The sequence below is a fragment of the Canis aureus genome, chromosome X (genome assembly GCF_053574225.1).
Source record: "Canis aureus isolate CA01 chromosome X, VMU_Caureus_v.1.0, whole genome shotgun sequence".
Lineage (NCBI taxonomy): Eukaryota > Metazoa > Chordata > Mammalia > Carnivora > Canidae > Canis > Canis aureus.
In genome coordinates this window covers 57,015,185-57,043,041 of record NC_135649.1, presented here as the reverse complement: position 1 = coordinate 57,043,041, position 27,857 = coordinate 57,015,185, and the positions used below count along the sequence as shown (strand labels likewise).

Below are 27,857 nucleotides of genomic sequence, written 5' to 3'. Positions count from 1 at the left end.
AATAGTGGTAAAAGGACTTCATTTTGATATGTGCCTGGGGCAAGAATTATGACCTTCCTTAAAGTTATAATTTAGAAAATACTTAACACAGTGTGGATTATCAATCTATGCATTTGAGCACTTTTAAAATCTCTATATTTTAATTGACATACTTCTTGTCATTTTCAATTATCTTCTTGCCTAAACTACATATGATAGAGTTTCACCATGGATAGAGCATTTATCTTTCTTGTTAGGTGATGTCTTTTTCAACACAGAAGTTGTACAGCTAGTGATATGTCATATAATGTCATCAGATTCTGGAAGACAAATATAGAGCATATTTATTGCATAAGTTAGTTTTAGGGCACTTTTGTTAGATATAAAATATACAGAGAAAATGAAATGAAAATACAGTGTGGAAGAATATTATGCTTAATTTAAGCACATGTTATATATCAAAACACAAGATATTTTAGCACAGTGCCATAATTTAGTCATTAGTCTAACTCTTTGTTATTATCTACAATAAGGATTTGAATTAAGCCAAATCATTATGTAAAAACTCAGTAAGCCTTACTAATCTGTAGGATCCATTCCTCCATATTATTATCATTATTATTTTTACTAAAGCAAAAGTGAGCTAGTTTTTCTTTAATCCAATGATATGGTTAGAACTGGAATTAAATTTATTGATTGTTTCTATAACTATTGAAGCTAGTATATAAAAATATTCTCTAAACTGAAGAGATATCTCATTCAGCTCATACATTCTTAGCATAAAATATTTCACACTCTCTTTATCCTTAAGATATATTTAAAAATAAAAAAAGATATATTTAAAAATAAACTTAGACCACTGAAAATATTGTTTTTCCACCTTAATATTTTATTTATAATGAATGTTTGAGAGACTTTATTCATCTTTACTTTGACTTACAATAGCTTTTAATTCACTACTTTTAAAAAAGTATTTAAATTCCAATTAGTTAACATAGAATGTAACATTAATTTCAGGTGTAGAATCTAGTAATTAAGCACTTACATATAACACTCAGTGCTCATCACAAGTGCCGTCCTTAATATCCACCACCCATTTAACCCATCCCCCCACTCACCTCCTCTCCAGCAACCCTCAGTTTTTTCTGTATAGTTTAGAGTCTGTTTCATGACTTGCCTCCCTTTCTCTCCACTGTGTTCATCTGTTTTGTTTCTTAAATTCCACATATGAGTGAAATCATACAGTATTTGTCTTTCTCTGAATGACTTATTTCATTTAGCATAATACTATCTAGCTCCATCCCCATTATTGCAAATGGCAGGATTTCATTCTTTTTATGGCTGAGTAACTTATATCAAGTTTCTTTATCCATTCATCAGTTGATGGACATTGTTGGGCATTTGGGCTTTTTCCATAATTTGGCTATTGTTGATAAACCTGCTATAAATATTGGAGTGCAAGTGTCCCTTTGATTCAGTATTTTGTATCATTTGACAAATACCTAGAAGTTCAATCGCTGGGTCATAGGGTTGTTCTATGTTGTTTCTTAAAGAATTTTTAATTCTTTAAGAAACCTGTATACAGTGAAATAAGTCATTCGGAGAAGGATAAACATATCGTCTCATTTGTTTGGGGAATATAAAAATTAGTGAAAGGGAATAAAGGGAAAGGAGAGAAAATGAGTGAAGATATCAGTGAGGGTGACAAAACATGAGAGACACCTAATTCTGGGAAATGAACAAGGGGTAGTGGAAGGGGAGGTGGGTGGGGGGTTGGGGTGACTGGATGATGGGCACTGAGGGGGGCACTTGGGATGAGCAATGGGTGTTATGCTATATGTTGGCAAATTGAACTCCAATAAATTTTTTTTTTAAAAAAGAAACCTGCATACAGTTTTCCAGATTGGCTGCACCAGTTTGCATTCCTACCAACAGTGTAAAAGGCTTCTCCTTTCTCCACATCCTCACCAACATCTGTTGATTCCTGTGTTAATTTTAGACATTCTGACAGGTATGAATTGATAGCTCATTATAGTTTTCATTTGTATTTCCCTGATGATGAGTGATGTTGAGCTTCTTTTTTATATCTGTTGGCCATTGGAAAGATTGCCTTTCAGGTTTTTTGATTATTTTCTTTGTTGCACAGAAGTTTTTTATCTTGATGAAGTCCCAATAGTTTATATTTGCTTTTGTTTCCTTTGCTTCAGAAGACATATTTAGTAAGAAGCTGCTGTGGCCTATGTCAAAGACATTACTGCCTGTGTTCTCCTCTAGAATTTTGATGGTTTTAATTAATGTTTAGAATAATGAGTAACTTAGAATAGATTGAACTATACTTGATAAACTGTCAGTCTTATTATTTGATTTATGGCAGCTTTATTTATTAACAGAACTTGAATTCCCCTTGGTTTGAATTCTGCTTTGCTTTTCTCTCTCTCTTTTTTTTTTTTTTTTTTTTTTTTTACTAAGGAAACATTTTTCTTTCTTTAAGAACTTAGGAATTGAGGGAGGGGCAAGATGGCAGAAGAGTAGGGTCCCCAAATCACCTGTCCCCATCAAATTACCTAGATAACCTTCAAATCATCCTGAAAATCTATGAATTCGGCCTGAGATTTAAAGAGAGAAGAGCTGAAATGCTACAGTGAGAAGAGTTCCTGCTTCTATCAAGGTAGGAAGACGGGGGGGAAAAAGAAATAAAGAAACAAAAGGCATCCCAGGGGGAGGGGCCCCGCGAGGAGCCGGGCTAAGGCCGGGGCGAGTGTCCCCAGGACAGGAGAGCACCGTCCCCAAGAAGCAGGAGCTGCACCAACCTTCCCGGACAGAAAGGGGCCTGCAGGGAGTTAAAGCAGGACTCCAGGAGGGCGGGGATGTCCTCAGGCTCCCTGGGACACTAACAGACACCTGCGTGCCCAGGAGAGTGCAACATACCACGCAGCCGAGCTCCCTAAAGGGCTGCAGCACGTGCACGGCGGGACCCGGGAGCAGCTCGGAGGGGCTTCGGTAGCGGCTCTGCGCGGAGGGGGCTGCGCGGTCCTGGAAGCAGCTCCGACTGGCTGAGGGCAGTGGGCGGCTCCGCGGAGGCGGCTGCTGGGCCGGGAACAAGAATCCAACAGCGCAGGACGGGAGCACTGGGGACTGGGGACACAGCCCAGGATCCGGCCTCCCCCCGGGACAGGCAAAGGCCGGGAGGGCCCAGGACTGCAAGGACGCTCCTGACTCGAGCTGAGCAGATCAGCGGCCCTGCCCCGGAGCCTCCAGGCCCCTTTGGACGGAGAGCTCCGTAGTTACTGCGGGAGCTGAATCCAGGGCTCCAGAGCTGGCCCCGCCACTGAGGTTGTTCCTCCTGGGGCCTCACGGGGTAAACAACCCCCACTGAGCCCTGCACCAGGCGGGGGGCAGAGCAGCTCCCCCAAGTGCTAACAGCTGAAAATCAGCAAAACAGGCCCCTCCCCCAGAAGACCAGCTAGACGGACAAGTTCCAGGGGAAGTCAAGGGACTTAAAGTATACAGAATCAGAAGATACTCCCCCGTGGTTTGTTTTTTTTTTTTTTTTTTTTTTGCCTTCTGATTTCACATTGCTTCCCCCACTCTTTTTTTCCTTTCTTTTTCTTCTTTTTTCTTCTTTTTTTCTTCCTTTTTTTTTCTTTTTTCTCTTTTCTTTCCTTCTTTCTCACCTCTCTTTTTCTCCTTCTCCCAAGACAACTTGTTTTTGGCCACTCTGCACTGAGCAAAATGACTAAAAGGAAAACCTCACCTCAAAAGAAAGAATCAGAAACAGTCCTCTCTCCCACAGAGTTACAAAATCTGGATTACAATTCAATGTCAGAAAGCCAATTCAGAAGCACTATTATACAGCTACTGGTGGCTCTAGAAAAAAAGCATAAAGGACTGAAGAGACTTCATGAGTGCATAATTTACATCCAATCAGGCAAAAAAAAAAAATCAATTGAATGATATGCAATCCAAACTAGAAGTCCTAAGGACGAGGGTTAACGAGGTGGAAGAACGAGTGAGTGACATAGAAGACAAGTTGATGGCAAAGAGGGAAACTGAGGAAAAAAGAGACAAACAATTAAAAGACCATGAGGATACATTAAGGGAAATAAACGACAGCCTGAGGAAGAAAAACCTATGTTTAATTGGGGTTCCCGAGGGCGACGAAAGGGTCAGAGGGCCAGAATATGTATTTGAACAAATCCTAGCTGAAAACTTTCCTAATCTGGGAAGGGAAACAGGCATTCAGATCCAGGAAATAGAGAGATCCCCCCTAAAATCAATAAAACCATTCAACACCTCGACATTTAATAGTGAAGCTTGCAAATTCCAAAGATAAAAAGAAGATCCTTAAAGCAGCAAGAGACAAGAAATACCTGACTTTTATGGGCAGGAGAATTAGGGTAACAGCAGACCTCTCCACAGAGACCTGGCAGGCCAGAAACGGCTGGCAGGATATATTTAGGGTCCTAAATGACAAGAACATGCAACCAAGAATACTTTATCCAGCAAGACTCTCATTCAAAATGGAAGGAGAGATAAAGAACTTCCAAGACAGGCAAGAACTGAAAGAATATGTGACATCCAAACCAGCTCTGCAAGAAATTTTAAGGGGGACTCTTAAAATTCCCCTTTAAGAAGAAGTTCAGTGGAACAATCCACAAAAACAAGGACTGAATAGATATCATGATGACACTAAACTCATATCTGTCAATAGTAATTCTGAACGTGAACAGGCTTAATGACCCCATCAAAAGGCGCAGGGTTTCAGACTGGATAAAAAAGCAGGACCCATCTATTTGCTGTCTACAAGAGACTCATTTTAGACAGAAGGACACCTACCGCCTGAAAATAAAAGGTTGGAGAACCATTTACCATTCGAATGGTCCTCAAAAGAAAGCAGGGGTAGCCATCCTTATATCAGATAAACTAAAATTTACCCCAAAGACTGTAGTGAGAGATGAAGAGGGACACTATCTCATACTTAAAGGATCTATCCAGCAAGAGGACTTAACAATCCTCAATATATATGCCCCGAATGTGGGAGCTGCCAAATATTTAAATCAATTAATAACCAAAGTGAAGAAATACTTAGATAATAATACTCTTATACTTGGTGACTTCAATCTAGCTCTTTCTACCCTCGATAGGTCTTCTAAGCACAACATCTCCAAAGAAACGAGAGCTTTAAATGATACACTGGACCAGTTGGATTTCACAGATATCTACAGAACTTTACATCCAAACTCAACTGAATACACATTCTTCTCAAGTGCACATGGAACTTTCTCCAGAATAGACCACATACTGGGTCACAAATCGGGTCTGAACCAATACCAAAAGATTGGGATCGTCCCCTGCATATTCTCAGACCAAAATGCCTTGAAATTAGAACTAAATCACAACAAGGAGTTTGGAAGGACCTCAAACACGTGGAGGTTAAGGACCATCCTGCTAAAAGATGAAAGGGTCAACCAGGAAATTAAGGAAGAATTAAAAAGATTCAAGGAAACTAATGAGAATGAGGATACAACCATGCCAAATCTTTGGGATGCAGCAAAAGCGGTCCTAAGGGGGAAATACATCACAATACAAGCATCCATTCAAAAACTGGAAAGAGTGCTCGCTTCGGCAGCACATATACTAAAATTGGAACGATACAGAGAAGATTAGCATGGCCCCTGCGCAAGGATGACACGCAAATTCGTGAAGCGTTCCATATTTAAAAAAAAAAAACTGGAAAGAACTCAAATACAAAAGCTAACCTTACACAAAAAGGAGCTAAAAAAAACAGCAAATAGAATCCACGCCCAGCAGAGGAAGAGAGTTAATTAAGATTCAAGCAGAACTCAACGAAATCGAGACCAGAAGAACTGTGGAACAGATCAACAGAACCAGGAGTTGGTTCTTTGAAAGAATTAATAAGATAGATAAACCATTAGCCAACCTTATTAAAAAGAAGAGAGAGAAGACTCAAATTAATAAAATCATGAATGAGAAAGGAGAGATCACTCCAACACCAAGGAAATACAAACGATTTTAAAAACATATTATGAACAGGTATACGCCAATAAATTAGGCAATCTAGAAGAAATGGACGCATTCCTGGAAAGCCACAAACTACCAAAACTGGAACAGGAAGAAATAGAAAACCTGAACAGGCCAATAACCAGGGAGGAAATTGAAGCAGTCATCAAAAACCTCCCAAGACACAAAAGTCCAGTGCCAGATGGCTTCCCAGGGGAATTCTATCAAACGTTTAAAGAAGAAACCATACCTATTCTCCTAAAGCTCTTTGGAAAGATAGAAGGAGATGGAGTACTTCCAAATTCGTTCTACGAGGCCAGCATCACCTTAAAACCGAAACCAGACAAAGACCCCACCAAAAAGGAGAATTACAGACCAATATCCCTGATGAACATGGATGCAAAAATTCTCAACAAGATACTGGCCAATAGGATCCAACAGTACATTAAGAAAATTATTCACCATGACCAAGTAGGATTTATTCCCGGGACACAAAGCTGGTTCAACAGCTGAATGAAGACAAGATACAGCATCCATTCCTGATCAAATCTCTTCAGAGTGTAGGGATAGAGGGAACATTCCTCAACATCTTAAAAGCCATCTACGAAAAGCCCACAGCAAATATCATTCTCAATGGGGAAGCACTGGGAGCCTTTCCCCTAAGTTCAGGATCAAGACAGGGATGTCCACTCTCACCACTGCTATTCAACATAGTACTGGAAGTCCTAGCCCCAGCAGACAACAAAAAGACATTAAAGGCATTCAAATTGGCAAAGAAGAAGTCAAACTCTCCCTCTTCACCGATGACATGACACTGTCCATAGAAAACCCAAAAGCCTCCACCCCAAGATTGCTAGAACTCATACAGCAATTTGGTTGCGTGGCAGGATACAAAATCAATACCCGGAAGTCCGTGGCATTTCTCTACACTAACAATGAGACCGAAGAAAGAGAAATTAAGGAGTCAATCCCATTTACAATTGCACCCAAAGCATAAGATACCTAGGAATAAACCTCACCAAAGAGGTATAGGATCTATACCCTACAAACTACAGAGCACTTCTGAAAGAAATTGAGGAAGACACAAAGAGATGGAAAAATATTACATGCTCATGGAATGGCAGAATTAATATTGTGAAAATGTCAATGTTACCCAGGGCAATTTACACGTTTAATGCAATCCCTATCAAAATACCATGGACTTTCTTCAGAGAGTTAGAACAAATTATTTTAAGATTTGTGTGGAATCAGAAAAGACCCGAATAGCAAGAGGAATTTTAAAAAAGAAAACCATAGCTGGGGTCATCACAATGCCAGATTTCAGGTTGTACTACAAAGCTGTGGTCATCAAGACAGTGTGGTACTGGCACAAAAACAGACACATAGATCAATGGAACAGAATAGAGAACCCAGAAGTGGACCCTGAACTTTATGGTCAACTAATGTTCGATAAAGGAGGAAAGACTATCCATTGGAAGAAAGTCTCTTCAATAAATGGTGCTGGGAAAATTGGACAACCACATGCAGAAGAATGAAACCAGACCACTCTCTTTCACCATACACAAAGATAAACTCAAAATGGATGAAAGATCTCAATGTGAGACAAGATTCCATCAAAATCCTAGAGGAGAACACAGGCAACACCCTTTTTGAACTTGGCCACAGTAACTTCTTGCAAGATACATCCACGAAGGCAAATGAAACAAAAGCAAAAATGAACTATTGGGACGTCATCAAGATAAGAAGCTTTTGCACAGCAAAGGATACAGTCAACAAAACTAAAAGACAACCTACAGAATGGGAGAAGATATTTGCATATCACGTATCAGATAAAGGGCTAGTTTCCAAGACCTATAAAGAACTTCTTAAACTCAACAGCAAAGAAATAAACAATCCAATCATGAAATGGGCAAAAGACATGAACAGAAATCTCACAGAGGAAGACATAGACATGGCCAACATGCACATGAGAAAATGCTCTGCATCACTTGCCATCAGGGAAATACAAATCAAAACCACGATGAGATACCACCTCGCACCAGTGAGAATGGGGAAAATTAACAAGGCAGGAAACCACAAATGTTGGAGAGGATGCAGAGAAAAGGGAACCCTCTTACACTGTTGGTGGGAATGTGAACTGGTGCAGCCACTCTGGAAAACTGTGTGGAGGTTCCTCAAAGAGTTAAAAATAGACCTGCCCTATGACCCAGCAATTGCACTGTTGGGGATTTACCCCAAATATTCAGATGCAATGAAACGCCCGGACACCCGCACCCCGATGTTTATAGCATCAATGGCCACAATAGCCAAACTGTGGAAGGAGCCTCGGTGTCCATCGAAAGATGAATGGATAAAGAAGATGTGGTTTATGTATACAATGGAATATTACTCAGCCATTAGAAACGACAAATACCCACCATTTGCTTCAACGTGGATGGAACTGTAGGGTATTATGCTGAGTGAAATGAGTCAATTGGATAAGGACAAACAGTGTATGTTTTTATTCATTTGGGGAATATAAATAATAGTGAAAGGGAATATGAGGGAAAGGAGAAGAAATGTGTGGGAAATATCAGAAAGGGAGACAGAACATAAAGACTCTTAACTCTGGGAAACGAACTAGAGGTGGTGGAACGGGAGGAGGGCGGGGGTTCGGGGTGAATGGGTGACGGGCACTGAGGGGGGCACTTGACGGGATGAGCACTGGGTATTATTCTGTATGTTGGTAAATTGAACACTAATAAAAAATCAATTTATTAACAAAAAGAACTTAGGAATTTACCACAGTAAGCCTAAGAAATGAAAAACTGTTTTATACCCATTCAATAAGACATTATCCAATATTTGAACTATATGACTGAAAAAAAAACAGCAAAGAAGTTATTTGGGCATAACATTTAACATTTTTTTTCTGAAAGAAGGGAGAAATATGCCTGTTTTGGAGACATTTGGCAGATATAATACATTACTCTACACTTAGAGAAAGATATTGTAAGACAGTATTTAGTTGTAAATAGCAGTTATCATTTAAGACCTATGTTGAGTATGACAAAAGCATTATAGTGGTAAATGTCACTAGTTTTTCAGGTATAGTAAGTTTATATTGCCTGTCTCCCTACTACAATGCATTATTTAAAATTAAATATTTTAGATATTATTTAATCAGTTTAACTGTTTTAATGAAGAATTATTCTGAAAATATGTCTGTATAATTTTTTTCTGACTATAATATAACTAGGGTTAACTTCTTAAGCATAATTAAAACCCTCATAGGTTTAACAGGGTTTAGAAGTGGAAGATTTGAATAAGGCTTGAAGAACTTAATTCTGAATGCTGGAGCATTGGACACATTGAGTATCAATTATTTTGCTAACGTTGTCAACTGAAACTGATAACCTGCAAGAGATTCTTTTCATTCAGAATCCAGCTCAAATAATTTTACTCCGGGTTAAATTATAGCTAGGAGAATAACATTCCACTTGTACACCTTATATTTTGTTCTATAGTACTACTTACACCCATTCCAGATAGTAAAAATGCTGCATCTTATAAGGTTTTGCATTAAATTTTTACAACAAAAGAAATATACACCTAATATTAACAGATAATATTAGTACTATCTGTTAGGAGGAAAGCAGGATTTTGCAAGTTGAAATAAAAGGCAAATAACATTTTTTATAGAATAAACCCACTGTTACTGCTATATTCTAGCTAATGTTCAGCAAAAACTAACATCCAGTAGACTTTAAGATTGGCTAATTGTCAATATTATCTATCTATATATATATTATAAGCTAAGCTTATATAAGCTTATATAGCTACTGTTCTGAATGAGCCACTGCACTTTGATGTTTTCACCTCCCCCATCCTTATGTATGTGTATGCAGGTATTATGCATGTATATACACACAGGTATATATTTTACTTTTTTTCCCCTTACTTAAATATACAATGCTAAATAAGTGGTTACCTTCTATTAACTTGAAGAGAATATATTTTTTAAAAGATTTTATTTATTTATTAGAAACAGAGAGAGAGAGAGAGGCAGAGACACAGGTAGAGGGAGAAGCAGGCTCCATGCAGGGAGCCTGACGTGGGACTTGATCCAGGGCCTCCAGGATCTCGCCCTGGGCTGAAGGTGGTGCTAAACCGCTAAGCCATCGGGGCTGCCCCGATAATATTTTTAACTTAACTGCTTTGACTATGCTGAAGCTCAGGAATGATTCTTCATCTTTAGTGTAATTTTAAAACTTGCCGCGAATGCAAGAAGGTCTGTTGAATTGCCATCACTTTGCAGTTGCACCAAGATTAAGTAATATGATTGTCTCTTTCAAACAAATTTAGCTCAATAGAATCAATCAAACTATAGTCATAGTTTTCTAAGCATGCTTGGAACTCTGTGGATGTGCAAACGAAAGCCATATGGAAATAGCTTTCTCCAAGGTGCCAGTTGGTATGGTTTTGTGGGTTTCATATGCCTGTTGGCACATTAGCAGTTCAACACCCTGGGAAAGGCATTGCTTTCAAACATGAGTAATTGATGAATTGTATGTAATATGTAAATGTGAAGGCATAAATCTCTTGAATGACAGCTTAATTTATGTGAGCTTTTAAGACTGTGGGATTAGATTTTAATTAAATATCCTCAAAGGCACACTGACTTTTTCAGTTTTTGGCTCCTATCTTTAGAAAGAAGTGGGTTAATGTTTAAATCATAATTTTATGCACATTATTCACATTTTCCTAATAAGTGGTCATTGTTTAATAGAAAAATCAAGGTAAAGAAAAGCATGAATCTTTAATTATAAAAACACTACTCTTATATTCCAATGTCTTCAGTTTGTCATATGTGATAGAGAAAAATATATGTGGTTTGAAAATTAATGTCTTAAACTTCAAGCTTAATTCTTAAACATATTTCAGATACTGCCATATATTTTAGTATGTCAAGTTGAACAATGGTAACTGTAGATCACATTTCTTAGTACATGTTGGGACATTAATATTGCATATGACATTCTACATATTATTACCCTCAAAATAGCCAAAATAAAGAGTTGATGGAGATAGAGCTGTCAACTCTCCTTTGTTCTTAAATATGTAGTGTGTATAGATGTAGCTGTGTATGTATATAGTCATAACCTCTGTTTGATAACAGTATTTTTAAAGTTATATAATATGCAGATTAGGATAAAAAGAGGCTAATTAAAAATCTTTGAACTTTATGAGAACTTTCTCCACTTAAACTTTCTATGTGATCAGATTATAAATTAAAAACATAAATTTAATAATTCTACCTAAAATGTGCTATAAATACTGTTAATGCTTTTAAAATATATTTCAAGTTATTTATAGTTTATAATAAATTACATTGCCCATAAGTAATAAATTTATAAAGATCTTGATCAGTTATGGGCTTTGCCCAATATTACTTATATTTCCTATATACTTGCTTTCTCATTATTTATATTGAAAAGCTCAATTTTTGACTACATAAAAAGTGACTACCTATATCTCTTCACTTGAATATATATTTCTCCTAATGTATCTGTATGTGTCTCTAATGTATCATTGTAGTGGTTAATTGCATAAACTCTGGAGTCATACTTTATAGGTTCTAAATGCCAGCTCTGTCACTACCTGTTGTGTAACTTTGGGAAGATTATTTAACTGTGCCTAAGCTTCAGGATTTTTGCCAGAATGAGATGACTTAATATAAAATCCTTATAAGTGTGCCTGGCACTTAGTAAGCCCTATGCAACTTATTATTTATTCCCACTGTTCCCATTATAATCTCATTTTTAACAGACAGGCCTATCTCTTCACTGATCCCAAGATGACTTCATTTCCATCCCCATGATTTAGTCTGCAATCCTGGGTCCCACCCAACCTGAGACCTGGCTAAAGGCTCCTTTCCTCCCTCCATAAAGCCTTCACTGACACCTCTTAACCAGTTCCATTTTTTCTTAGTTTTCTTCAATTATAACCTTTGCTGTTTAATCATTTCCTCATTCCTTTTATTTGTGCTAGGCTTATAGTTGTGAACTTATAGTCCACTTATTTGGTATCTTCCATGTAAAGATAAAAAAGTAAAATTACTCCTAGAGTGAAGTCCTTGTTCCCTTTATCTGATTTGCCTTTATCCAAGTTTGGTAAATCATGGAAATACAAAATGTTTCAAGCCTCTAGTGAGATAACCATGAACAATTCTTCCTTTAGTACCTTGTTTACTTTGTTCTGTTATGGTAGAGTATATTTCTTCAACTCTGAGGAGGTGCTCTTCTATTTATAGAAATTAAGAAAGGAAATCCACTATATAGTGGATTTAGAACCAAACAGATGAGGGCTACAGTCTGGATCTGCTGGCTGACCCTCAGCAAATAAGTGTTTCTAAGGCTTAATTTCTCATATTAAAATAAAGATAATATTTATGGAATTATTTAGAGAATTAAATGAAGTTGATGTAAACTCTAACATACTGCTTGACAATAGTAGGTGTTAACTTATCAGTATTATTCCTTCCTTCTCATCATCCAACAACAGTGACAAAACTCAGCAATGGGCTATACAATGGAATAAAGCTCTTCCTTAACTGAGATATGAATTGGAAGGAATAGTGAAGATTTGTCCTGGAGAAGTGTGGGATTATATTTTCTTATTTCTTCTCTGTAGGGACCAAATGTATGAATGCAAATTTTAACGTGTAATTTTTAAAATTGAAGTATAATTAACATAAAATGTTACCTTACTTTCAGGTACACAATATAATGATTCAATAATTCTATATATTTCTCAGTGCTCATCAAGATATGTATAGTCTTAATACCCTTTATCTACTTCACCCATCCTCTCCTACCTTCCCTCTGGCAACCACCAGTTTGTTCTCTATATATTTTTTAAGACTTTATTTATTTATTTATACATGAGAGACAGAGAGAGAAAGAGAGAGGCAGAGACACAGGCAGAGGGAGAAGCAGGCTCCACGCAGGGAGCCCAATATGGGATTTGATCCCGGGACTCCAGGATCATGCCCTGGGCCGAAGGCAGATGCTAAACTGCTGAGCCACCCAGGGATCCCCTTTTCTCTATATTTAAAAGACGTGTTTTTTTTTTCCTTATTTGTACATTTATTTTGATTCTTGATACATATGAGTGAAATCATATGGTATTTGTCTCTGATTGACTTATTTTACTTAGCATTATATCCTATAGGCCCATCCATGTAGTGATAAATGGAGGGATTTCATTCTTTTTTATTATGGCTGAACAATATGCCATTATATATATACAGTTCTTCTTCCTCCATTCATCTTTTGATGGACATTTGGGTGGCTTCCCTATTACTTTTTTTGGTAAGTTTTTATTTAAATTCCTGTTTATAAACATAAAGTGTAATATTGGTTTCTGGTATATAATATAGTGATAAAACCCTTCCGTGCAACACCTGGTGTTCATCACAAGTGTACTCCTTAATCCTCATTACCTATTTAAGCCATCTTCCTGCCTCATCTAGTAAACATCAGATTGTTTGCCATAATTAAGGGTCTGTTTGTTGCTTTCTTTTTTCTATCTCTCTCTGATTTTTCTTCCCTTTGCCTGTTTGCTTTGTTTCTTAAATTCCACATATGAGTAAAATCATACTGTATTTGCTTCTCTGACTGACTTATTTCACTTAGCATTCACTTAGCATAATACTCTCTTGCTTTATCTATGTCATTGCAAATGGCAAGATTTCATTCTTTTTTATGGTTGAATTAATAGTCTGTGAGATATATATATATATATATATATATATATATATATATATATATCACTTCTTCTTTATCCATTCGTCAGTTGGTGGACATTAGGGATTTTTCCATAATTTGGCTATTGTAGATAATGCTGCTATAAACGTCAGGGTGCATATATCCCTTTGAATTAGTATGTGTGGATTCTATGGGTAAATACCTTGGGCACAATTGCTGGATCATAGGGTAGTCCTATTTTTATCTTTCTAAGGAGCCTCTATAACTGTTTTCCAGAGTGACTGTATCAGTTTGCATTCCCACCAACAGTGCAAGAGAGTTCCCCCTTTTTCCACATCCTCTCCAGCACCTGTTGTATCATCTTGTGTTGTTGATTTTGGACATTCTGACATATATGAGGTAATATCTCATTGTAGTTTTCATTTGTATTTCCCTGATGATGAATGATATTGAGCATCTTTTTAAGATCTGTTGGCTCTCTGTATGTCTTCTTTGGAAAAAAAAGTCTATTCATGCCTTCTGTCCATTACTTAAATTGGATTATTGGCTTTCTTGGTGTTGAGTTTTACTAGCCCTTTATCAGATGTTATTTGCAAATATATTCTACCCTCCCATAGGTTGTAGTTTTGTTGACTATTTCCTTTACTGTACAAAGACTTTATTTTGGTGAAATCCCAATAGTTTATATTTGCTTTCGTATGCCTTCCCTCAGGAAACATATTGAGAAGGAAGTTGCAATGGCCAATGTCAAAGAGGTTACTGCCTGTGTTCTCCTCTAAGATAGTACTGGTTTCAGGAATCATAATTAGGCCTTTAATTTATTTTGAATTTATTGTTGTGTTAGGTGTAAAAAAAGTGGTCCAGTTTCATTCTTTCACATGTTGTTGTAGAGTTTTCCCAACATTATTACTCATGAGACTCTTTTTCCCATTGCACGTTCTTTCCTACTTTGTTGAAGATTAATTGGCCATATAGTTGTGAGTTCATTTCTGGGTTTTCTATTTTGTTCAATTGATCTATTATTCTATTCTTTTGTGAGTACCATATTGCTTGGATCACTACAGCTTTGTAATGTAACTTGATGTCTGGAATTCCAAGGTCTCCAGCTTTGCTTTTCTTCCTCAAGGTTGGTTTGGCTCTTCAGGGTCTTTTGTGGCTCCAGACAAATTTTAAGATTTAGTGTTCTACTTCTTGAAAAATGCTGGCAGTGTTTTCCTAGGGATTGCATGAACTGTGTAGCTTGTTTTGAGTAATATGACATTTTAATGGTATTTGTTCTTCCAATCCATGAGCATGGGATGTCTTTCCATTTCTTTGTGTCTCCTTCAGTTTCTTTTATCAGTGTTTTTATAGTTTTTATTTTTATTTTTTTTGCAGGTTATATGCCAAATCGAATATTTTTTTAATAAAATAATTTTTTATTGGTGTTCAATTTGCCAACATACAGAATAACACCCAGTGCTCATCCCATCAAGTGTCCCCCTCACTGCCCGTCACCCACTCACCTCCACCCCCACCCTCCTCCCCTTACACCACCTCTAGTTCGTTTCCCAGAGTTAGGAGTCTTTATGTTCTGTCTCCCTTTCTGATATTTCCCTCAAATTTCTTCTTCCTTCCCTTATATTCCCTTTCACTATTATTTATATTCCCCAAATGAATGAGAACATACACTGTTTGTCCTTCTATGATTGACTTACTTCACTCAGCATAATACCCTCCAGTTCCATCCACGTTGAAGCAAATGGTGGGTATTTGTCGTTTCTAATGGCTGAGTAATATTCCATTGTATACATAAACCACATCTTCTTTATCCATTCATCTTTCGATGGACACCGAGGCTCCTTCCCCAGTTTGGCTATTGTGGACATAGCTGCTATAAACATCGGGGTGCAGGTGTCCCGGCATTTCATTGCATATGAATGTTTGGGGTAAATACCCAACAGTGCAATTGCTGGGTCGTAGGGCAGGTCTATTTTAACTCTTTGAGGAACCTCCACACAGTTTTCCAGAGTGGCTGCACAGGTTCACATTCCCACCAACAGTGTAAGAGGGTTCCCTTTTTTCTGCATCCTCTCCAACATTTGTGGTTTCCTGCCTTGTTAATTTTCTCCATTCTCACTGGTGTGAGGTGGTATCTCATTATGGTTTTGATTTGTATTACCCTGCTGGCAAGTGATGCAGAGCATTTTCTCATGTGCATGTAGGCCATGTCTATGTCTTCTTCTGTGAGATTTATCTTCATGTCTTTTGCCCATTTCATGATTGGATTGTTTGTTTCTTTGGTGTTGAGTTTAATAAGTTCTTTATACATCTTGGAAACTAGCCCTTTATCTGATATGTCATTTGCAAATATCTTCTCCCATTCTGTAGGTTGTCTTTAATTTTGTTGACTGTATCCTTTGCTGTGCAAAAGCTTCTTATCTTGATGAAGTCCCAATAGTTCATTTTTGTTTTTGTTTCTTTTGCCTTCATGGATGTATCTTGCAAGAAGTTACTGTGGCCGAGTTCAAAAAGGGTGTTGCCTGTGTTCTTCTCTAGGATTTTGAATAGAATCTTGTCTCACATTTAGATCTTTCATCGATTTTGAGTTTATCTTTGTGTATGGTGAAAGAGAGTGGTCTAGTTTCATTCTTCTGCATGTGGATGTCCAATTTTCCCAGCACCATTTATTGAAGAGACTGTCTTTCTTCCAATGGAAGAAAGTCTTCCTCCTTAGTCCTCCATAGTCTTCCCTCCTTTATCAAATATTAGTTGACCATAAAGTTCAGGGTCCACTTCTGGGTTCTATGTTCCATTGATCTATGTGTCTGTTTTTGTGCCAGTACCACACTGTCTTGATGACCACAGATTTGTAGTACATCCTGAAATCTGGCATTGTAATGCCCCCAGATATGGTTTTCTTTTTTAAAATTCCCCTGGCTATTCGGGGTCTTTTCTGATTCCACACAAATCTTAAAATAATTTGTTCTAACTCTCTGAAGAAAGTCCACGGTATTTTGATAGGGATTGCATTAAACGTGTAAATTGCCCTGGGTAACATTGACATTTTCACAATATTAATTCTGCCAATCCATGAGCATGGAATATTTTTCCATCTCTTTGTGTCTTCCTCAATTTCTTTCAGAAGTGTTCTATAGTTTTGAAGGTATAGATCCTTTACATCTTTGGTTAGGTTTATTCCTATGTATCTTATGCTTTTGGGTGCAATTGTAAATGGGATTGACTCCTTAATTTCTCTTTCTTCAGTCTCATTGTTAGTGTATAAAAATGCCATTGATTTCTGGGCATTGATTTTGTATCCTGCCACATTGCCGAATTGCTGTATGAGTTCTAGCAATCTTGGGGTGGAGTTTTTTTGTTTTTTTTATGGTACTTTCCAGTGCAGTGTGTTCAATAATTTGTTTTTCCCCTGTCTGTCTAGCTGGTCTTCTGGGGGAGAGGCCTGTTGTGCTGATTTTCAGGTGTTAGCACTTGGGGGAGCTGCTCAGCCCCCTGCCTGGTGCAGGGTCAGTGGGGGTTGTTTACCCCGTGAGGCCTCAGGAGGAACAACCCCAGTGGCTGCGGCAGCTCTGGAAACCTGGATTCAGCTCCTGCAGAAACTACAGAGCTCTCCGTCTTCTGCAGGGCCTGGAGGCTCTGGGGCGGAGCCGCTGATCTGCTCAGCTCGGGGCAGGAGCGTCCTTGCTGTCCTGGGCCCTCCCGGCCTCTGCCTGTCCCGGGGGGAGGCCGGATCCTGGGCTGTGTCTCAGCGCCCTGTGCTCCGGAGCCTGCGCTGGTGGATTCCTGCTCCCGGCCGCGCAGCCCCCTCCGGGGAGCCGCCGCCCGAGCCCCTCCGAGCTGCTCCCGGGTCAATGTGTGCGTGCTGCAGCCCTTAGGGAGCTCAGCCGCGGGGTATGGCGCACTCTCCTGGGCTTGCAGGTGTCTGTTAATGTCCCAGGGAGCCTGAGGGCATCCCCGCCCTCCTGGGGTCCTGCTCTAACTCCCTGCGTGGACTTTCCGCCCGGGAAGGTCGGTGCAGCTCCTGCTTCTCCGGGCCGGGGCTCTCCTGTCCTGGGGACACTCGCCCTGGCCTCCGCCCAGCTCCTCGCGGGGCCCCTCCCCCTCGGATGCCTTTTGTTTCTTTATTTCTTTTTCCCCGTCTTCCCACCTTGATAGAAGCGCGAACTCTTCTCACTGTAGCATTCCAGCTGTTCTCTCTTTAAATCTCAGGCCGAATTCGTAGACTTTCAGGATGATTTGAAGGTTTTCTAGGTAATTTGGTGGGGACAGGTGACTTGGAGACCCTACTCTTCCGCCATCTTGCCCCTCCTTCTTTTTATAGTTTTAAGAATATAGGTCTTTGACCTATTTGATTAGGTTCTTTTGTAGGTATTTTATTGTTTTTAGTGCAATTGTAAATGAGATGTTTTCTTAATTTCTCTTTCTGCTGCTTCACTATTTGTGTTTTGAAATGTATAAGATTTCTCTATGTTGATTTTGTGTCCTGCAACTTTACTGAGTTCATGTAACAGTTCTAACAGTTTTTGGGTGGTCTTTTGATTTTTCTATATAGAGTTTCATGTTATGTGCAAATACAGAAATATTTAATTCTTCATTACAGATTCGGATGTCTTTCACTTCTTTTTGTTGTTTGCTGAGACTAGGACTTCTAGAAATATTTTAAATAACAGTGGTGAGAGTTGACAACCCTGTCTTGTTTCTGACCATAGAGGAAAAGCTTTCAGTTTTTCCCCATTGAGGATGATACTAACTGTGGGTCTTCAGTATATGGCCTTTATGATATTGAGGTATGCTCCATCTTCACCTACTTTGTTAGGGTCTTTATCAAGAATGGGTGCTGGGGAACCTGTGTGGCTTAGTCGGTTGGGCATCTGCCTTTGGCTCAGGTCATGATCCCACAGTCTGGGGATTGAGTCCAGGGAGCCTGCTTCTCTCTCTCCTGCTCCCCCCACTTGTGCTTTCTCTCTCAAATAAATAAATAAAATCTTTTAAGAATAAGAATGGATGCTGTACTTTGTCAAATGCTTTTTCTGCATCTATTGTGAGGATCATATGGCTTTTATCATTTCTTTTCAGAATGTGATGTATCTTTTTGATTGGTTTCCAAAACTTGAACCACCCTTGTAGCACAGGAATAAGTCCCACTCGACTGAGGTGAGCGATACTTTTAAATGTACTGTTGGATTTGATCTGCTAGTATTTTGTTGAGAATGTTTGCATCCCTGTTTATGAGAGATACTGTCCAGTAATTTTCTTTTCTAGTGGGGTCTTTGGATTTGGCATCAAGGTAATGATGGTCTTGTAAAATGAGTTTGGAAGTTATCCTTCCATTTTCATTTTTTGGAACAGTTTGAGAAGGATCATTATTAATTCTTCTTTAAGTGTTTGGTAGAATTCACCTGGGTAGCCATCCGGACCTGGACTCTTGTATGTTGGGAGATTTTTGAGTACTGATTTAATTTCTTTACTGGTTATCCTTGTGTTCAGTTTTTCTATTTCTTCCAGTTTTGGTAGTTTGTATGTTTCTAGGAATTCATCCATTTCTTTCAGATTGCCAGTTTGTTGGCATAATTTTTTAAAGATTTTATTAATTTATTCATGAGACAGATAGAGGCAGAGACAGAGGCAGAGGGAGAAGTAGGCTCCATGCAGGGAGATCAGTGTGAGACTCAATCCCGGGACTCCAGGATCATGCCCTGAGCCAAAGGCAGACATTCAAATGCTGAGCCACCCAGGCATCCTTGTTGGCATATAATTTTCATAATATTCTCTTATAATTGTTTGTGTTTTTGTAGTGTTGGTTGTGATGTCTACTCTCTCATTCATGATTTTATTTATTTTATTTCTTTCTCTTTTCTTTTTGATCAGTCTGGCTAGAGGTTTATCAACTTTATTAATTCTTTAAAAGAACCAGATCTAAGTTTCAGTGATATTTTCTACTTTTTTTTTGGTCCTTTATCTATTATTTCTGCTCTAATATTTATTATTTCCCTTCTTCACTTTATGCATTATTTATTGTTATTTTTCTAGCTCCTTTAGCTATGGAGTTTGGTTGTCTATTTGAGATTTTTCTTGCTTTTTGAGGTAGGCCTATATTGCTATATATTTCCCTCGTATAACTGCTTTTGCTGCATCCCAAAAGTTTTGCAATGTCATATTTTCATTATCATTTGTTTCCATGCATTTTTTTTAATTCCTTCTTTAATTTCCTTGTTGACCCATTCACTCTTTGCTAGGATGATCTTTAACTTCCATGTGTTTGTGGTCTTTCCAAATTTTTCTTGTGGCGTACTTCAAGTTTCATAGCATTGGGGTCAGAAAATATACATCTTAAACTTTTTGTATTTGTTGAGGCCTGATTTGTGACCCAGTATGTGATGTGTTATGGACAACGTTCCATGTTCACTCTAAAAGAATGTGTATTCTGCTGCTTTAGGATGAAATGTTCTGAATATATCTGTTAAGTCTATCTAGTCCAGTATGCATCCAATGCCATTGTTTCCTTGTTGATTTTTTGCTTAGATGGTCTGTCTCTTGCTGCAAGTGGGGTGTTGAAGTTCCCTACTGTTATTGTATTATTATCAATGAGAAGTTTTATGCTGATTATAATTGTTTTATATTTTGGGTGCTCCCAAGTTGGGGGCATATTTATTATTGTTAGATCTTCTTTTTGATATACCACTTTATTATGATATAGTGCCTTTCTTTATCTCTTGTTACCTTCTTTGGTTTAAAATCTATTTTGTCTAATAAAAATATGGCTACTCGGGCTTTCTTTTAATGTTCTTTTGCATGATAAATTCTTCTCCACCCCCTCACTTTCAATCTGCAAGCATCTTTAGGTCTAAAATGAGTCTCTTGGAGTTAGCATATAGGAGGATATAGCTTTTTCAAAACCATTATGACACCCCATGTCTTTAGATTGGAGCATTTAGTCTATTTACATTCAAAGTAATGATTGATAGATATGAATTTAGTGCCCGTTTATTGTGTTTTGTCATTGTTTCTGGAAATTTTGTCTTTTTGTTCTAGTCTTTTTTCCCACTGAAAGAGTCCCCTTTAATATTTCTTGCAGGGTTGGTTTAGTGAACACAAACTCCTTTAGTTTCTGTTTGTCTGTAAAACTATCTCCCTGTTATGAATGATAGCCTTGCTGGGTAGAATATTCTTGGCTGCATATTCTTCCTGTTTAGCACATTGAATATCTCATGCCACTTTCTTCTAACCAAGTTTATGTGGAGAGATTTGCTGCTAGCCTTGTTTGTTCTGTCTTGTAAGTGAGGGACTTTTTGTCTTCCTGCCTTTAGAATTTTTTCTTTATCTGTATATTTTGTAAATTTAACTATGATATATCTTGCTGTTGGCTAGCTTATGTTAGTTTTGATGGGGATTCTTTGTGCTTCCTGGATTTGGAAGTCTGTTTTCTTTCTCAGAGTAGGGAATTTTTCATCTATAATTCCTGAAATAATCCTTCTGTCCCCTTTCCTCTCTCTTCTTTTGGGACTATGATTAAAATATTACTATGTTTCATGGAATCACTGCATTCCTTAAGTCTACTTTTGTGATCTATCATTCTTCTTTCTCTATTTTATACAGCTTCATATTTTTCATAATTTTATCTTCCATATTACTTATTTCTTTCTCTGCTTTTTCCATCCTTGTGGTCAGTACATCCAGTTGGTTTTGAATCTCAGTTTTTGCGTTTTTCATTTCGGCCTGATTGGGTTTTAGCTCTTTCATCTCTGTGGTCAGGGACTCCCTGGTGTCTTTTATGCTTTTCTCACACTCAGCTAGTATCCTTATGATTGTTGCTTTAAATTCTGTATCAGGCATATATCTGGTTTCATTAGATCTCAGTATGTGACCCTTTCTTTTACTTTCTTTTAAGATGAATTCCTACATCTTGGCATTTGTTTCTTGGTCTCTGTTTTCTTCTGCATTTTAAGAAAGACAGTTATGTTTCCTGATCCTGAGAGTAATGGCTTTATAAAACATTGGTCACATAATGTCCAGGGACTGGTGCTTAAGGAAGTTTCTCTGGTATATGCTGCAGGCTCTCTACTGCTGTGTTATGGCTGCTCTATTCCTGAGGTCAGTCCTTTGCAGGGTTTCTTATCTGCAGTGGGCAGTGTTTGGACCTTGGTCAGAGTGTGGCATGTTTTAACTACGTATGATCTGAGCTGCTTGTTAAAAACAACCTGGTGGTATTTCCAGTAGAGGTGAAGCTTTCAGAACTCTATGGTCAGTAGACCTGGTATGTGTTGTCAGTTGTGCTGGTCTTCAGGGGGAAAGGTCTGCTGAACTGGCTTCCAGGCACATGTGCTGGATTAAAGCAGTACCAGCAGAATAAAGGGGGGTGGGGCTTGGTGAAAGCAAGTTAAGCAACTAGTGTTGGCTCTGTGTTATTTACTAAAGTTAGTTTATGCTGAATATGAAGGCAGGGAAATGGGACCAGCCAGCTCCTTTATCCCTGAAGAGGGGATTTTGTGTTCCCTGCTGTCAAGGAAAGCCCTCTCTGATGAGCAAATAATTTACCCTCTTTGTTGAAGGTTTATCAGATCACTGTTTTCACACTGTGTGTTTCTACATTGCTTGCTTGCATCTGGACCTGCACAGTGCAATTTATGTTCTATCCAGCCGGTCCTATGGAGTCTTAAAACTCAAAACTTAAAAAAAAACCCTCAAAATGTTAGGGACCTTAGTCTTCTGGGGTAGGGTCTCACTGCACTGTGGTGGATGCAGGTTTGACCCAGAAGGGTGATCAGGCCAGAAAGAAGGAATATGGGGTTTGGAGCAAAGCACACAAAAGAGGCAGTGTCCAGGTTAGCCACCCTCAGCAGGTGTCTCTCCACCTGCCAGGTGACGGAGGCAAATGGCATCCTCCAGTTACTTTGTCCCTGGGGAGGGAATGCCACTTTGTTCAGATACAATCCAAGAAGGGGGAACCATCTTTCCCATTGCTTCTCAAGTTATCCACATATTGAATCCTCTGTCCTCAGGTTATCAGGTTGCCTTCCCTACAGGACCACTGCAATGCCCTTAGGGCTTTACACCAGCCATGCCAAATTCTACTTTTTGAGACCTGATAGTTGAAATACAAAAATCATCCCTTCTTATTTTCCCAGTCAGTGGCTTTGGGGATGTGTTTTCCTCATGTGATCCCCTGTGCATTTGTCTCTTTCTTTTGCCTCTCTCTGTGACCAAGGATCCCTCCCCTCCACAGCATCCATGATCCTATTCTTCACCAGACCATGTCTCTGCACTCTTACCTCCCACAATGTGGTATTTGTTCTCCCTTTAGTTCTGTCAGTTCTTAGATAAATTTCTTGGCTATTCAGAATGATTTGATATGTATCTAGCTGTGTTATAATGACAAGGTAAGCCTGGGGTCCTCCTACTACTCCACCATCTTAGCTCTTCAGTGGACTTTTAAAATAGAGAGTTCTAGCCCATCTTTTGTAGACATAGGCAGCTCTTTTCAATCAATCCATGTGTTGATTCATAGCATAATCACATATGACTAGACTTGGAAGATTAGAGTTAAGTCTATTAGCCAAGATGGCAACATAAAATACATTAAAATCAGCCTAGATATTAGAAATAAACTCCATGTAGAAGCGAATTGAGAGAGAGAGAAAAAAAAGAAGCGAATTGAGTTTCTTAATATGTCTTATGCACTCATTTAATAGAAATACTTGGAATAATTCCACAAAAAAATAAAATTGTAACCTAAAATGTGAAAAGTTCAATCAGCCAGTCTATCTTCTGGATATTTGGTGTGTACAATGCCTTTAACTCTAGATGTTTCACTTTGTGTGGACATAATCATTGTACAGGACAAACTCCTTAACAGGGTGACTGAATTTTTCATTACTTACGTAGGTATTTTTTTTCCAATACACTTGCTTCTTCAGAACATTAAATCTGTAAAACAAGGGACGTTTCACTAATTTATTTATAAAACAATCTGTGCACAATGATGTCACTAAGAGTGGTTATAAACAATATTCTAGTAATTCATAAAAAATATAAAATATTTTATTCAACAAAATATTTGCTTCTATATGAAAAAAGAAACTTTTATTTTGGCAGCAAACATTTACAAAGGAAGCAAATGTTTTCAAAATAAATGTTTTCTTTAAGGTTGTTAAGTCAGTCAAATGTTTTCATAGCAATTTCAAAATGTTTCCAACCTTTATTTTCAGAGAGAGAGCATGTCTCTCGTTCTCGCCCATCACCCTATGGAAATATTTTGAGACTGTATTTTGACCATGAATACAGTGAGAACATTTTGAAAATGTAGTCTTTAAAAGTGTTAAATTGATGCCCTCAAAGTTAAAAAAAATTAAACAAAAAATGACAGTATCATGCTGTTGAAAGAACAGTACATTTACCTTTGACTCGGCAGAGGCGAGGCAAGATGGTGGAAGAGTAGGGTCCCCGAGTCACCTGTCTCCACCACTTACCCAGATAACTTTCAAATCATCCTGAAAACCTACAAATACGGCGTGAGATTTAAAGAAGAACAGCTGGAATGCTACAGTGAGAAGAGTTCGCACTTCTATCAAGGTAGGAAGATGGAAAAAAATAAAGAAATAAAAAAGCATCCGAGGGGGAGGGGCCCCATGAGGAGCCAGGCTAAGGCCGCCCAGCGAGGCCCTCAGGACAGGAAACCCCAATCGTGGAGAAGCAGGAGCTTTGCCAAATCTTCCCGGAGGGAAAGGCACTCACAGGGAACTCCAGCAGGATTCCAGGAGGGGCAGGGATGCCCTCAGGCTCTCAGGGGCACTAACAGAGGAACTGCACCCCGGGGGAGAGTGCGCCACACACCCTGGGCTGAGCTTCCTAAAGGGCTGCCGCTCACACCCCGCAGGGCCCCGAGAGCAGCTTGGGCAGCGGCTCAGGCAGCGACTCCATGCGGAGGGGGCTGTACTGCCCCAGGAGCGCAATTCCAGCATTGCAGGCCCCAGTGCCGAGGGCGCTGGGGGACACAGCCCAGGATCCAGTGGTCCCCTCGGGACAGGCAGAGGTCGGGAGGGCACAGGTCAGCGAGCATGCTCCTGCCACCGGCCGCCCGAGCTGTGCAGATTGGCACCTCCTGCCCCCGGAGCATCTAGGCCCCTGCGGACTGGGAGCTATGGCAGTTACTGCGGGAGCTGACTCCTGAGCTGGATAGCTGGCCACTGCCATTGTTGTTCCTCCTGGTGGCACCTTACACCTGGGACTGAGCAGGGGCGTCACAGCATAAACAGCTCCCACTGAGCCCTGCACCTGGCAGGGGGCTAGGCAGCTCCCCCAGGTGCACACACCTGAGAATCAGCACAGCAGGCCCCTCCCCTGGAAGACCAGCTGGAAGGACAGGGGAAAAGCAAGTCATTGACCAAGCAGCGCTGGAAAGTTCCAGGGGAAGTCCAGGGATTTACAGTATATAGAATCAGAGGACACTCCCCCTTGTTTTTTGTTTTGTCCCCCCCCCTTTTTTTTCTCTCTTTTTCTCCTTTTTACAGTATAACTGGTTTTTGGCCACTCTGCCCTGACCAAAAGGACTAGAAGGAAAAACTCATCACAAAACAAAGAAACAGAAACAGTACTCTCCCACAGAGTTACAAAATTTGGATTACAATTCAATGTCAGAAAGCCAATTCAGAAGCACAATTATAAAGCTACTGGCGGCTCTAGAAAAAAAGTATAAAGGATTCAAGAGACTTCATGACTGCAGTATTTAGATCTAATCAGACCAAAATTAAAAATAAATTAAATGAGATGCAATCCAAACTGGAGGTCCAAATGATGAGGGTTAATGAGGTAGAAGAACGAGTGAGTGACATAGAAGAGAAGTTGATGGCAAGGAAAGAAACTGAGGAAAAAAGAGAAAAACAATTAAAAGATCACGGGGATAGGTTAAGGGAAATAAATGACAACCTCAGAATGAAAAATCCACGTTTAATTGGGGTTCCCGAGGGCACCGAAAGACACAGAGGACCAGAAAGTGTATTTGAACAAATCATAGGTGAGAACGTCCCTATCTTGGGAAGGGAAACAGGCATTCAGATCCAGGAGATAGAGAGATCCCCCTAAAATCAATAAAAAACATTCAACACCTTGACATTTAACAGTGAAGCTTGCAAATTCCAAAGATAAAGAGAAAATCCTTAAAGCACCAAGAGACAAGAGATCCCTAACATTTATGAGGACAAGTATTAGGTTAACAGCAGACCTCTCCACAGAGACCTGGCAGGCCAGAAAGGGCTGGCAGGATATATTCAGGGTCCTAAATGAGAAGAACACGCAGCCAAGAATACTTTATCCAGCAAGGCTCTCATTCAGAATAGAAGGAGAGATAAAGAGCTTCCAAGATAGGCAGAAACTGAAAGAATATGTGACCACCAGACCAGCTCTGCAAGAAATATTAAGGGAGACTCTGTAAAAGAGAGAGGAAGTCCAAGGAAACAATCCACAAAAACAGGGACTGAATAGGTATTATGATGACACTAAATTCTTATCTTTCAATAGTAACTCTGAACGTGAATGGGCTTAATGACCCCATCAACAGATGCAGGGTTTCAGACTGGATAAACAAGCAAGACCTATCTACTTGCTGTCTAAAAGAAACTCATTTTAGATGTAAGGACACCTACAGCTTGAAAATAAGAGGGTGGGGAAACATTTACCATTCAAATGGTCCTCAAAAGAAAGCAGGGGTAACAATCCTCATATCATATAAATTAAAGTTTACCCCAAAGACTGTAGTAGGAGATGAAGAGGGACACTATATCATCCTTAAAGGATCTATGCAACAAGAGGAACTAACAATGATGAATATTTATGCCCCAAATGGGAGCTGTCAAGCATATCAATCAATTAATAACCAAAGATAAGAAATACTTAGATAATAATACACTTATACTTGGTGACTTGAACACATTGCTTTCTATAATCGACAGGTATTCTAAGCACAACATCTCCAAAGAAACAAGAGCTTTAAATGATACACTGGACCAGATGGATTTCACAGATATTTACAGAAACTTGCATCCAAACGTAACTGAATACACATTCTTCTCAAGTGCACATGGAACGTTCTCCAGAGTAGACCACATACTGTGTCACAAATCAGGTCTTAAATGATACCAAAAGATTGGGATCATCCCCTGCATATTTTCAGACCATAATACTTTGAAACTAGAACTAAATCACGAGAAGAAGTTTGGAAGGATTTCAAACACGTGGAGGTTAAGGACCATCCTGCTAAAAGATGAAAGGGTCAACCAGGAAATTAGGGAAGAATTAAAAAGATTCATGGAAACCAATGAGAATGAAGATACAACCGTTCAAAATATTTGGGGTATAGCGAAAGCAGTCCTGAGGGAGAAATACATTGCAGTACAAGCATCCATCCAAAAATTGGAAAGAACTCAAATACAGAAGCTAACCTTGCACCTAAAGGCACTGGAGAAAAAACAGCAAATAGATCCTACACCCTGCAGGAGAAGAGAGTTAATAAAGATTCAAGCAGAACGCGATGAATAAGAGACCAGAAGAACTGTGGAACAGATCAACAAAACCAGGAGTTGGTTCTTTGAAAGAATTAATAAGATAGATAAAGCATTTGCCAGCCTTATTAAAAAGAAGAGAGAAAAGACTCAAACTAATAAAATCATGAATGAGAAAGGAGATATCACCACCAACACCAAGGAAATACAAACGATTTTAAAAACTTATTATGAGCAGCTAAATGACAATAAATTAGGCAATCTAGAAGAAATGGACGCATTTCTGGAAAACCACAAACTACCAAAACTGGAACAGGAAGAAATAGAAAACCAGAACAGGCCAATCACCAGGAAGGAAATTGAAGCAGTCATCAAAAACCTCCCAAGACACAAAAGTCCAGGGTCAGATGGCTTCCCAGGGGAATTCTATCAAATTTTTAAAGAAGAAACAATACCTATTCTACTAAAGCTGTTTGGAAAGATAGAAAGAGATGGAGTACTTCCAAACTCAATCTATACACCAGCATCACCTTAATTCCAAACCAGACAAAGACCCCACCAAGAAGGAGAATTACAGACCAATATCCCTGATGAACATGGATGCAAAAATTCTCAA

General features: G+C 39.0%; 1 protein-coding gene and 1 non-coding gene across 3 annotated transcripts in view; both read left to right on the top strand.

The window, feature by feature from the left end:
• The window catches only part of LOC144308202 (dachshund homolog 2-like), a 530,849-nt gene that overhangs the window by 317,805 nt on the left and 185,187 nt on the right, over nucleotides 1-27,857 (top strand). The window lies entirely within an intron of this gene.
• LOC144309371 (U6 spliceosomal RNA) lies at nucleotides 5,593-5,699 on the top strand. Its single transcript, XR_013375388.1, has one exon. It is a non-coding gene; the product is annotated as a U6 spliceosomal RNA (small nuclear RNA).